The sequence below is a fragment of the Protomyctophum bolini genome (genome assembly GCF_963924005.1).
Source record: "Protomyctophum bolini genome assembly, chromosome: 18".
In the NCBI taxonomy this organism is placed as follows: Eukaryota; Metazoa; Chordata; class Actinopteri; order Myctophiformes; family Myctophidae; genus Protomyctophum; species Protomyctophum bolini.
The window spans coordinates 40799673-40811801 of record NC_137879.1 but is presented as its reverse complement, the minus strand read 5'-3'; positions in this window follow the sequence as shown (position 1 = coordinate 40811801).

Genomic DNA, 12129 nt, shown 5'->3' with positions numbered 1-12129 from the left:
CCTTTAAAATGTATATTTTTAATTTCCTGAAAAATGAACATTTTGGAGTTTTCTTACTGACAGCAACGATATTATCTTAACCCATTTTGACCTGGGAACGATTCTAATGTCTTCTAAATCCTGACAGTTTTCTGAAAAACCAGATGTTTCTATGTCAGTCGTTCTTAATCATTTTCATGTCAAGGACCCCCCCAAAAGATATATATGTATTTGGCTGCCGACCCCTGTCTGAAAATATGTTGTTCCAGAGACACACTCCAGAAGCAAAGATTTGAGTTGCGCCACATTTTCACGATTTTTCAGAAATAGCAGACCTACAAGCTTGAGCTATGAGCTTGTAGATCTGCTATTTTTCAACAGCTAAAGCATAACATAATGCTTAAAACACCAAAAGGGGTTCCCGCCCAAAATGGGTTAATATTAATGGTTATAATAAAGCTTAGTTGTAGTTTTATGTTCTTGTATTTTCATCATTGTCTCGTTGCGTTCCAGTGAGTGTTGCAACGCTGTCTGAGACAGGAAGTTTACACGGCTGGTCACCTGACAAGATTTCATCCTCCCGTCGTGGATCAATAGCGTCCTCTTCAGGACACGGCAGCTGGTTCACTGACATGGCTTCGTCCTCGCGTCCTGGATCAATAGCGCCATCTTCAGGATACGACAGCATGAGCCAGGCCTCTGACAGAGTTTAATTAATGAAGAAGATGTTTCAGAGACGGAAAGGAAAGCAAAGATTGACAGAAGAAGACTGGAAAACACGAGAAGATCAATGGATGTGGAGAGAGCAGGAGATGATTGACATGATGGTGGCGTCTGTGGTGATGGAGCCAGAAGATCCAAGAAGAACCAGCATGGACCTCAGTCCTCCAAGGAGAACCAGCATGGACCTCAGTACTCCAAGCAGAACCAGCATGGACCTCAGTCCTCCAAGCAGTGAGTATCAATATCATTTGATCTACTAACCTCGTCCCACTACTAATCGAGGACCTCCCTATAGGGGAGACGCCCGAGAGGCATCCTAACCAGATGCCCCGAACCACCCTAAGCTGGCTCCTTTCCAGGCGAAGGAGCGGCGACTCTACTCCGAGTCTCCCTCGCGTGACTGAACTTCTCGCCCTATCTCTAAGGGAGATGTGTGTCTTCTGATGAATTGAACATGGTGGACCCTGTTGTAACTTGTAAACAAGTGTAAATGCTTTATCAGTGTGTCGTCCACAGTTAACAGTCTTTGTATTGAGTTGTGCATTCATGTGGAATGTACCCGTTCTGCAAACTGATAAAAACACTCAATCAATGTCCATTCCAGTAGGAAGTTACCAGACGTTAGCTCACGCAAAAGCAATCCTATATCGCGGGAAGATCGCAGATTTGTGGATCACCCGAGGCATGATTTTATCTTTAACCGCATTCAGAATCGGACGTAAATAAAGCTTGTTTTCAATCTGGGATTAGGATCAGAGATAAAAGGCCATCGCTAAACTGATGTGTTAAGACCTGAGGCCCATTCTACAAATGCCTTCTATATCACTCATTCTTGAGATGAGGGACAAAAGTGGAAAAAACATGTCCCACACATAAGAGCCTTATTTTATGTAAAAAATAAATTAATTCATAAAAATAAAAGCACTTGCAAAGTTAAGTGTAATACAGTTGTGTATTATTATGCCCTTAATTTCATTATAATTGTTTTCATATTCCATCTGAATTAGTTAAAAGCAGGCCCTGTACCCAAAAAGGCCTGTATTTAGCCTGTCCCCAGCAAGTGGCCACAATTTCAAACTGCCAAAAGAGTGTCTAATACTGTCACAATCACATAAATATACATACTAAATTAAAGTAGATTGTCAACAACATAGCAAATAATATACACAGTTAATTTTAATTTATATTTTCTATTAAATATCTCATATCAAATGTTCGTCCCACGTCTCCGTCAACTCCGTCAGGTTTTTTTAAAAGTCTTAAATTAATCAGAAAATATTGTCGACAGATTTAGCCTGAAGACTCCTTTTCCAAGTCCCATTTATATTTGTTGCAACAGTGGAGTACCTGGTCTGACAAGCATTCAATTGTTTGATATTTTAAACAAACAATGTTGATAACAATGTGGTCACAGCTTTTACATGTCAACTCCGTCAGGACATTATTATGATCTTTGTTAAGAATTCCAAAATAATGTTTATTATTTTAGTTTAGGGGTTAGGTTTAGCTAACAAAATTAAGCAAAAACAAAATGGCTACATTGTACTAAAGAGGGTTAAGATGAAAACAAATGCCATTTTGTCAACTCCGTCAGACGTCAACTCCGTCAGATTTTGTGTCTGACGGAGTTGACGTGTATCTGACGGAGTTGACAAAAGTGTTCCTAAAACAATAAAATTATTGTTTTTGAATAATGGGCAGTATTCTAATTTGGCACACAGTTAGAGCATGCCTTAAGGAACATTTTTGGCTATGGGGCCATCACAGATTTGTCTCGTGGTGACCATGGCAGCCATATTACAAAAGAGCCGCCACCTGATGTTATTTTACAATAACTCAAGTTCTACACCACCTAGGATCTTGATTCTGGTGACTAAGACCTCATTTTCAAGGATGAGGGATACAGTGGTACAATTTAGACTTTCCCTGTGACCATGGCAGCCATTTTTCAAAATGGCCGCCACCTGCTGTTATTTTACAATAACTCAAGTTCTACACCACCTAGGATCTTGATTCTGGTGACTAATCATACATTTTCAAGGATGTGGGGTACATTGGTAATATTTAGATTTGTCCTGTGACCATAGCAGCCGTTTTTTTTTTCAAAATGGCCGCCACCTGCTGTTATTTTACCAATAACTCAAGTTTTAGACCACCAAGGATCTTGATTCTGGCGACTAATCATTACATTTTCAAGGATGAACTTTCTCTGGGAGAGGTAAGGGCTTATTTCAGGTGCAGGTTGAGTTTCTACTGACAGGACATTAAAAGGAGGTGGGCTTTCTGGCCTTTGACTTGCCCCTTTCAGGTACAGATGCACAGTTTGACTTCACTGGCCACTGCAGGGAACTGTGGGGGAGAAACTTTGGTCTCTTGACACCCCGATTAGGTTCAGGGTTTTTTTTGGTGGAGACTTGCCTTTCATGACATCTTTGCTGCAGCAGTTGATCTCCTTACTGCCAGTGGTGGCACACTCTGGGTCTCTGGGGCATTGTATCTTGGTGGCCTCCTGCCAGTGTTTCTCCATCCTTCTCCTGAGCTCTGTGTTCTGGGGCTCTGTTATAGTCAACTTACATTGTCTTGGCTGGAGATTGCTTTCCTGCAGGGTCCAGCCCAGTCTTGTGCAGATGGCTGCTGGCCCACCTGGAGGCCCCAACCTCACTTCTTCGGTTGGTGTGATTAGGTGGGGTGGTCTTCCCCAATCAGGATGAGGGGTTTGACCCTTTCAAACGGCAGTCTGGCCAAGTGTCTGTATTTAGTTGTGAGTTTAGATACAGGATACGATTGCTCACCCAGCCCCAGGTGACATGAGGTGAAGGCTCCTTTGATTTGGTAACATTGCTTTGGTTGACATGCTGGGGACACAGAGAAAGACACTGATGCCTTCAGTGTCTGCACATCCTGCCTGATGGTCCTGAAGCCAAATCTTCTGTCTTCAGTCTTTCCCTCACTGTTCACTGCTCACTGTTCACCTCACCGAATTTAGCCCAAGGAGTTTGACCCCTAGTTTGGCCATAGACCCCCTAGTTTGGCCATAGCCACTTGCCCAAAGGTGCCGACATGTGCTGACCTCATCACATCTGTGATGATGGCTATGGCCGTTTTTAGCCAACGTAGTGTTTTTTGTGCAAAACTAATGCTTGGAATGGATCCAGAATCATGAAAAGCCCCTAGTTTGACATGCCACATGCTACTTAAAGCATAATGAAATTTAGAACATTTAGCCTTATATTGGTTGTTGATGATACCCAACTTTCAGCAGCTGTCAAACATGCCCCTAGGGTGGTCAAATAGAAACCAATGTGGGATATGTTAGTAGACACCTTTACAAACATTGGTGAAGAAAATTCTTGGTAAGAAATGTATTCACAGATTTTATATTATTCTGATAATATTCCCTGAGTAAATTGGTAAAATAATAGCAGGTCCACCATTTTTGAAAATGAAACCATCCATGGTCACAGGATAAATCTAAATAGTACAACTGTATTCCTCACCCTTGAAAATGTATGATTACTCACCAGAATCAAGATCCTAGGTGGTGTAGAACTTGAGTTATTGGGAAATAACAGAAAGTTGGCGGCCATTTTGAAAAATGTCTACCATGGTCACAGGACAAATCTAAATAGTACCAATGTATCCCACATCCTTGAAAATGTATGATTAGTCACCAGAATCAAGATCCTAGGTGGTGTAGAACTTGAGTTATTGGGAAATAACAGAAAGTTGGCGGCCATTTTGAAAAATGGCTGCCATGTTCACAGGGCAAATCTAAATAGTACCACTGTATTCCTCATCCTTGAAAATGTGGGATTAGTCACCAGAATCAAGATCCTAGGTGGTCTAGAACCTAAATCAGTTAAACTTGTCAACTCCGTCAGATGTTCGTCAACTCCGTCAGACGTTCGTCCCGTGATGTTTTTGTTAATTTCCAAAGAAATAGAAAATTTGCTGTCAAATCTTTTGTGCTTATGTATTGAAACACCAACTGAAATGATACGTAATGATGATTTTTTTTTTTTTTTACATGGTTTTCATGTTATAATATTGAAAATAAAGGTTGAAATGACGGTTTTGAGAAATTGGATATTTCATAATAGTGTGATATTGGAACAAAATAATATTAAAAGATTTGTATTACTTAACTTGATTACTGAAAGCCATTATAAGATAACTGAGGACTTTATATTATTGTTGAAATGATAAAATTCAATTAAAAGGGATTTTAGTGTGTCTGACGGAGTTGACATGAATCAGGTATTAAGTGCATAAATGTCCCATTTTAGAAAGAAATGTTATGCGAAAAACCTGTTCCTTCTCAAGATTGGTAGTTGAGACCTGTGTCTACAAATACATCTATTTGATTTGAATGTATCTTAAAAAAAAAAAAAATCCAGTTTGAAAAAGGTTTTGTCCCTTATCTCAAGAATGGGTGATATATCATTTTCTTCGTCTGCCAAGGACCCCCAGCATCATATATATATATTTGGCAGTGGACCCCCATCAGACCTTCTTTTTGTGCCCGCAAGAGATGATTAGTACAAAATAAATAAAACTAAATTATTATTATTCAAAAATCACTTTTTAAAATAGCAGATGTACAGCTGTTGCTGTCCAGCAGGGGGAGTGGTTCTACCATGCAGGCTACAGATGTACAGCTTGCAGCGTAAATCCAGTGATTGGTGGAACGCCATGTAAATGTCTTGCTGTCTTGTGTTCCAGTGATTGGTGGAACGCCATCTGAGGCAGGAAGGTCACCCTACAACAAGGTTTCCGATTGGCTGAAGATGCATCCTGGACCAATAGCGTCCTCTTCAGGAGCTGATGTCACGACTGTAGCTCCTCCTCAGCCAATCGCGTCCTCTTCAACACCTGATTTTCCAACTGAAGCTCCTCCCCAGCCAATAGCGTCCTCTTCAGGAGCTGATGTCACTACTGTAGCTCCTCCCCAGCCAATAGCGTCCTCTTCAGGAGCTGATGTCACAACTGAAGCTCCTCCCCAGCCAATAGCATCCTCTTCAGGAGCTGACATCACTACTGTAGCTCCTCCCCAACTGGTGAGAGATGAGGATTTACTTTGACATCAGTCACACACATTACCATACATATGATTATTGTTATAATAATTACTTGCGCAAGCAGAGCGCGCAAGTAATAATTTCGCCCGGTCTCTTCAACGTGACAGCCGTCAACTATTTGATGGGTATGCAAAAAAAACAGCAAATCTGTGCCTGGTTTGCTGGGACCAGACTACACAAATGACCATATGTCTTACGTCATCATTTAGAGCTAGTCATACGTATACTATACACATAATCAGTAAAAATAAAATAGCATTGTGCCTGATCTGCTGGGACCATAGTACGTGGTGTGTATATGTATGACTAGCTCTCAATGATGACATAAAAAAATGGTCATTTGTGTAATCTGGTCCCAGCAAACCATTTCTTGCATACCCATCAAATGGTTGACGGCTGTCACGTTTTGGCACAAAGTAACCACAGTATACTGCTAATCAAATTACAACTACATACTCTATATAGTATATGTATATTATGTATACGTATGTCTTACGACTTCATTTAGAGCTTGTCATACGTATACTATACACATAATCAGTACAAAATAAAATAGCAAATTGTGCCTGATCTGCTGGGACCAGAGTAAGTGGTGTGTATATGTATGACTAGCTCTCAATGAACCATATTTAATAATACTAGCAAATAGTTACACCTAATAATTAGACATTTCAAACGTTCCTTCATAGAGATATTGAGATTCCACATTTACAGAATAATTATACTGTATAACATATTTAATTCAGTTTATATACCTTTTTTTCATCACATATCAATGATTTATTTTTCTTTAAAAAACTAAAAAGGGATCCAGAATATATCTACATCGATAAAACTGTATTTCTTATATAGATAGAAACTTGAACCAGACTTAATAATACTAGGTGTTTATATGCATAAAGTAGGTAGGTAGCAAATAGTTACACCTAATAATTATACATTTCAAACTTACTTACAGATATACTGAGATTTGACAGTTTACAGCGGTCGAAAGTACTTGCGCGCTCTGCTTGCGCACTAGTTGGCCATTTATGGCCTACTAGTGTGCAACAAGCAAGTATGCACTCGGCAGAGTGCAGTTCTAGTTATTATTATTATTACATTTATCACATTACCATACATATGATTATAATTCTGGGTGCCTGCCATGCAATGGCAGAAACACAGGTTGAAATCAGCAACACATACTTAATCGTAATCGTCCTCAAGACACGAAACTTTGACGTCTATGGCCGGCCGCACGGTTTACCAAAGCCCCACAATATATACATCGAAACGTGCTTTCTGGTCTAGAGGGGCGGGCTCGGCTGGGAATGGTGTTCTTGTGCTTTTCTTTACGATTCGCGTTACCGTGCCGATGTAATTCACAATAAACGACGCGAAAAATCCCCATTCAAAGTCAATGGGGAAACGCGGGTAAATACAGAAAACGACACGTTACTTTGGAGCCACATTGCTCTGGCATACTGTTACGTAGAAACACGATTTAAACCTCAAACCGCACACGAGGCCATCGACTTTGTCGTGGTTCAGACGGAATTCGAAATACGTTGCATGATTTGCCCGCTATCGCAGTTCAAAGTGTGTGTGGTCTGAGCAATAATCTCGACTCAGAGTGTCGCACGCCCAGTGAGAGACCTGGCCCAGCCAGCGTGCTTTCTGGTCTAGAGGGGCGGGTAGCCTGGCCAAGCCAGCGTGCTTTCTGGTCTAGAGGGGCGGGTAGCCTGGCCCAGCCAGCGTGCTTTCTGGTCTAGAGGGGCGGGTAGCCTGGCCCAGCCAGCGTGCTTTCTGGTCTAGAGGGGCGGGCACGCATGGAGCAAGCGCTGGAGAATATTGGTTCACTGATCAGAGCCGCTGCCATCTTGGTAGAGTAAGGACAATGTAAGGACAATGAGATCTGAACGTGTTCTGAAGGAAACCATACAGCAACAGCAATGGACCCCTGTGACGGTTCCCTATATTGTGTTATATGTATATTACTCTATAGTTGTCTGGTTTAGGTATATGTTTTGTTTACGGTTTGCCCTATAGTAACCTCTGTTCTTTGTATCCAATAGGATTGGGGAGCAGAGCTAGACATGATGTTCAGCCTAAGTGGCTCGCACCTGGGCCCGGGTGTCGACGCCCTATAAATGCCTGCTTCCCCAGTCCTTCCACAGATCTGTTCTTTTCATTTGCCTCCTGCACTCCACCATGCACACTTCTCAACATTTATGTTAATCCATACAACACGCACACACATACATTTCACTCATGCATACACGCACTACACCACTGACTACTGATCTCCACACTTCATCGGTTCCATCATGATTTGTTCCTTAATTTACAGTTTTGTTTAGTTAATAAATTCTATTTTTTTGGTCAACTGCGTCTCCCCTGTTTTTTGTTGTGTATCTTGGCACCCCCTAGGCCAGGTACATAACAAAATGGGGGCTCTGTCCGCTTGAATTTTGAATAGTTGTGCAGGAAGTTTGGAGAGTCAAGTGACTCGCCCTTCTGCCTTTTGTTCTGCGCTTTTGTGAATTGAGTGAAATCATTTGGGAACCATTTCCTTGTCCATGTGGTCGACACTACAGTCCGGTGAGTACAAAGCGATGTTTACTTCAGCGTACACGCTTGGGTACTTGGACTTTGGGAGATGCAGTTGATTTGTTTGATTATTTGAATTTGTTAAGACATTTGGGTATTTTGCAATTTGATTAAGTTTGTGCTAGTGGGGAGGTTTTTTCCTGGAATTTGTGCTGCTAAAGTTAAAAAACAACAAAAACAAAGTTTGCCTTGCTGGTTTTGTCTTTTGTATGGTTACAAGTGTCTCTGGTAGGTGCGTTTAGCTTCTGGGTATAGAAAGTAGCTCGCTGGGTCTAGGCCGGGGTTTATGTGCAAGGTGCGGCTGTAGCGGCTGTGTGTACGCACGGTCGTCTCGGGGGCACAGCTGAGGGGTGCATGCGGGTCGGCAGTTTCTGGTTGCCCTCCCTGCCTTTCGGTATCAGCTAGGCCTTTGCGGTGGCCTTCAGTGCATAAATACCTTCCGCAAACCGGCATGAAGACGGGTGGAGTTTAGCTTGGGATTACATAGTCTAGAGGGGCACTTGTACATTTTGTTTTGTGTTTTAACCAGCTGGGGGACTTTCTGAGCGCACATAGCCAGGATGGTTACGCTAGAGGCATTTATGGCAGATCCGTCTGAGGAACTGTTGATGCAATGCACCAAAGACCAACTAGTTAAAATAGCAGATCATTATAGAATTAAACTTGATTCAAACGATAAGAAGACAAAGGAATCCATAGCAGTGGTTTTAAGGCACCATTTGCTTAATAAAGAGGAGTTTGACGAGCCAGGGGAGGTGTCTCCTCCTCCGTTAAACGCCGCATCGGCGGTGCCTACGCCAGGAATGATGTCAGGGACAGGCTTGACTTTTGAACAGCAGAAAGAATTGATGTTGTTGCAGGCTAAAATAATGGCTGACGCCGCTGAGGCGCAATATACAATTGAGAAAATGAAACATGATGCTGAACAGGTTAAATGGCAAGTAGAGCAGAACAGGCTGGACCTAATAAGGGATGGTAAGATTTCAGTTGCTGCACAAGTATCTACTACAGAACCTGCAGAGTCCGCAGGGGGTTTTGATATCAGTGGAAATCTACGTCTGGTGCCCAAGTTTTCTGAACGTGATCCTGAGGCATTTTTTGCCATGTTTGAGCGGGTGGCCGACGTGCGTAGATGGCCTGACTCGGCGCGCACGTTGATGTTGCATTGTGTCTTGACAGGCAGGGCGCAAGAGGTTTTTTCAGCTATGACTGTTGCTGACAGCCAGAATTATGGTCTTGTTAAGACCGCGGTGCTAAAGTCGTACGAGTGTGTCCCCGAGGCATATCGACAGCGCTTCAGGTTTTGGAAGAAACATGACAAGCAGAGTCATTTGGAATTTGCACGTGATTTGACTACTAGTTTTACCCGCTGGTGCAACGCCGCGGAGGTAACTGATTTTGACGAGCTATGTGATTTGATGATTTTGGAGCAGTTTAAGAATTCTGTTCCTGCTCGAGTGGCGACTTATATCAGTGAGCAGAAGGCGCGCAACGCATCGGCTGCGGCAGCACTCGCTGATGATTATGTCCTGACGCACCGGGACCGTGGAGAGTTTATGCCTGGCGGTGGCGAGTCTCATGGCCGTTATGATAAACCTCGTCCTGTTGAAAATGACACTAACGGTAATATGCATGAGGAAGACAAGGTTTGCAATTACTGTCATAGGCGTGGCCACTGGAAATCTGAGTGTTTCAGGTTAAACCCCAGGACTGAATCTTTGAGGGCAGGTCGTTCGCAACCAAAAGGGGCTGGCGTTGCCGCTCCAGTTAATCCGGTGTCCATTTGTGTTTCACCTAATTTCGGTCCAAATAAGGATACAGAGTTTGCAGCACTGAGATCTTACCATCCATTTATCAGGCAGGGGTCTGTGTCTTTGGTGCAAGGGGGAAAAGAAGTACCTGTAACTATTCTAAGGGATACGGGGGCTTTTAATTCATTTATTCAAACTGGTATTCTTCCGTTAAACCATGTTTCTGACACGGGTGACAAGGTGCCTGTTCGGGGCATGGACATGAATGTTTTGATGGTTCCTTTGCATAAAGTGGTGCTTAAATGTGAACTTTTTCAGGGAGAAGCAAAGCTTGCCGTGCGCCCAGCACTGCCGATTCCGGGAGTGACTCTAATCCTGGGTAACGACCTGGTTGGTGCTCAGGTGTGGGCGGGGCTTCAGCCACCAGCAATGGTGACGTCCGTTCCCATGGTAACGAGGGAAGCGGCCACTTTTCGGGCAGACGTATCTGGTCCACACACTGTGGTAAAGCAGATCTCTGATAAAAATGACAGGATTTCTACACCTAAACGTGGTAGGAAACGAAAGAAACGTAAGAAACAAACAGTTTTATTCTGGCAGCCCCACAGGTAGACAGGCCATTCTTGAGTTTTACTGAGGCCATTCCGGTCTTTGAGTACTAATGTTATTATGGGTCTTCTCTGTGGTTCATCTTTGTTTTTGACATTTCATCCCTTAAATGCTTCATGATATCAGTTGCTGGGGTGGAGACTGTTAACAAGGGGGGTTGGCCATGGTAGGAGCACTCTTAATGCTAATGTTAGTATTGGATCTATTTTAAAGCTAATTCAAGTAGTGGGTGCCGGTGTTCCCTTTGGGACCCCGTCTTTATGGGGGGGGTTTGACGGTTCCCTATATTGTGTTATATGTATATTACTCTATAGTTGTCTGGTTTAGGTATATGTTGTGTTTACGGTTTGCCCTATAGTAACCTCTGTTCTTTGTATCCAATAGGATTGGGGAGCAGAGCTAGACATGATGTTCAGCCTAAGTGGCTCGCACCTGGGCCCGGGTGTCGACGCCCTATAAATGCCTGCTTCCCCAGTCCTTCCACAGATCTGTTCTTTTCATTTGCCTCCTGCACTCCACCATGCACACTTCTCAACATTTATGTTAATCCATACAACACGCACACACATACATTTCACTCATGCATACACGCACTACACCACTGACTACTGATCTCCACACTTCATCGGTTCCATCATGATTTGTTCCTTAATTTACAGTTTTGTTTAGTTAATAAATTCTATTTCTTTGGTCAACTGCGTCTCCCCTGTTTTTTGTTGTGTATCTTGGCACCCCCTAGGCCAGGTACATAACAGCCCATCTCACACAGCCGGAGAGATTTGATATAATGAAAAGATACAATTAATCGGTTTCGGCCCATACAGCATTCCCAAGAGTGACTTTAGTGTGAATAAGGACTTTTAACCGGCAAAATTTCCCAGTTTGTTCCACTTTGAATGTACTTTTCCCGGATTTATAACTTATTACAAATGTGTGAAACTGTGTGCTGTCTTTTAATTATCTTTGCAGCTCTAAACTTTCACAAGCCTCTCCAACACGGAGCTATAGCTCTGAGACAGAATTACCGTATATCCAAAGGTTATGTTTGTGACGTCATCCCGACAACCAGGCCGCTATTAGGCTACATGTTGAAGTGATTTTGTAACGTCACTGATTATCCTTCATTGGTTAGGCTTCAATGCTGAGGTGCAGACAGACAGACAGACAGACAGACGGGGATGGGCCTGTTCTCTGCTGCCTGAGTCACGGAACCCAAGGCTCTGCACGGCCCGACCAATCGGCATACATTTTAGGCTAGGCCCTGCCCGAAAACGTCGGGTTGGGTCGGGTTCGGGCAGAAATTGACAACTCTACTGGCAACGCATGTTATAACATCGGCCAAAGAGTCAGGACTCAGCCAGCAGTCAGTTAGCAAGGATATTACATCTGTATGAGCT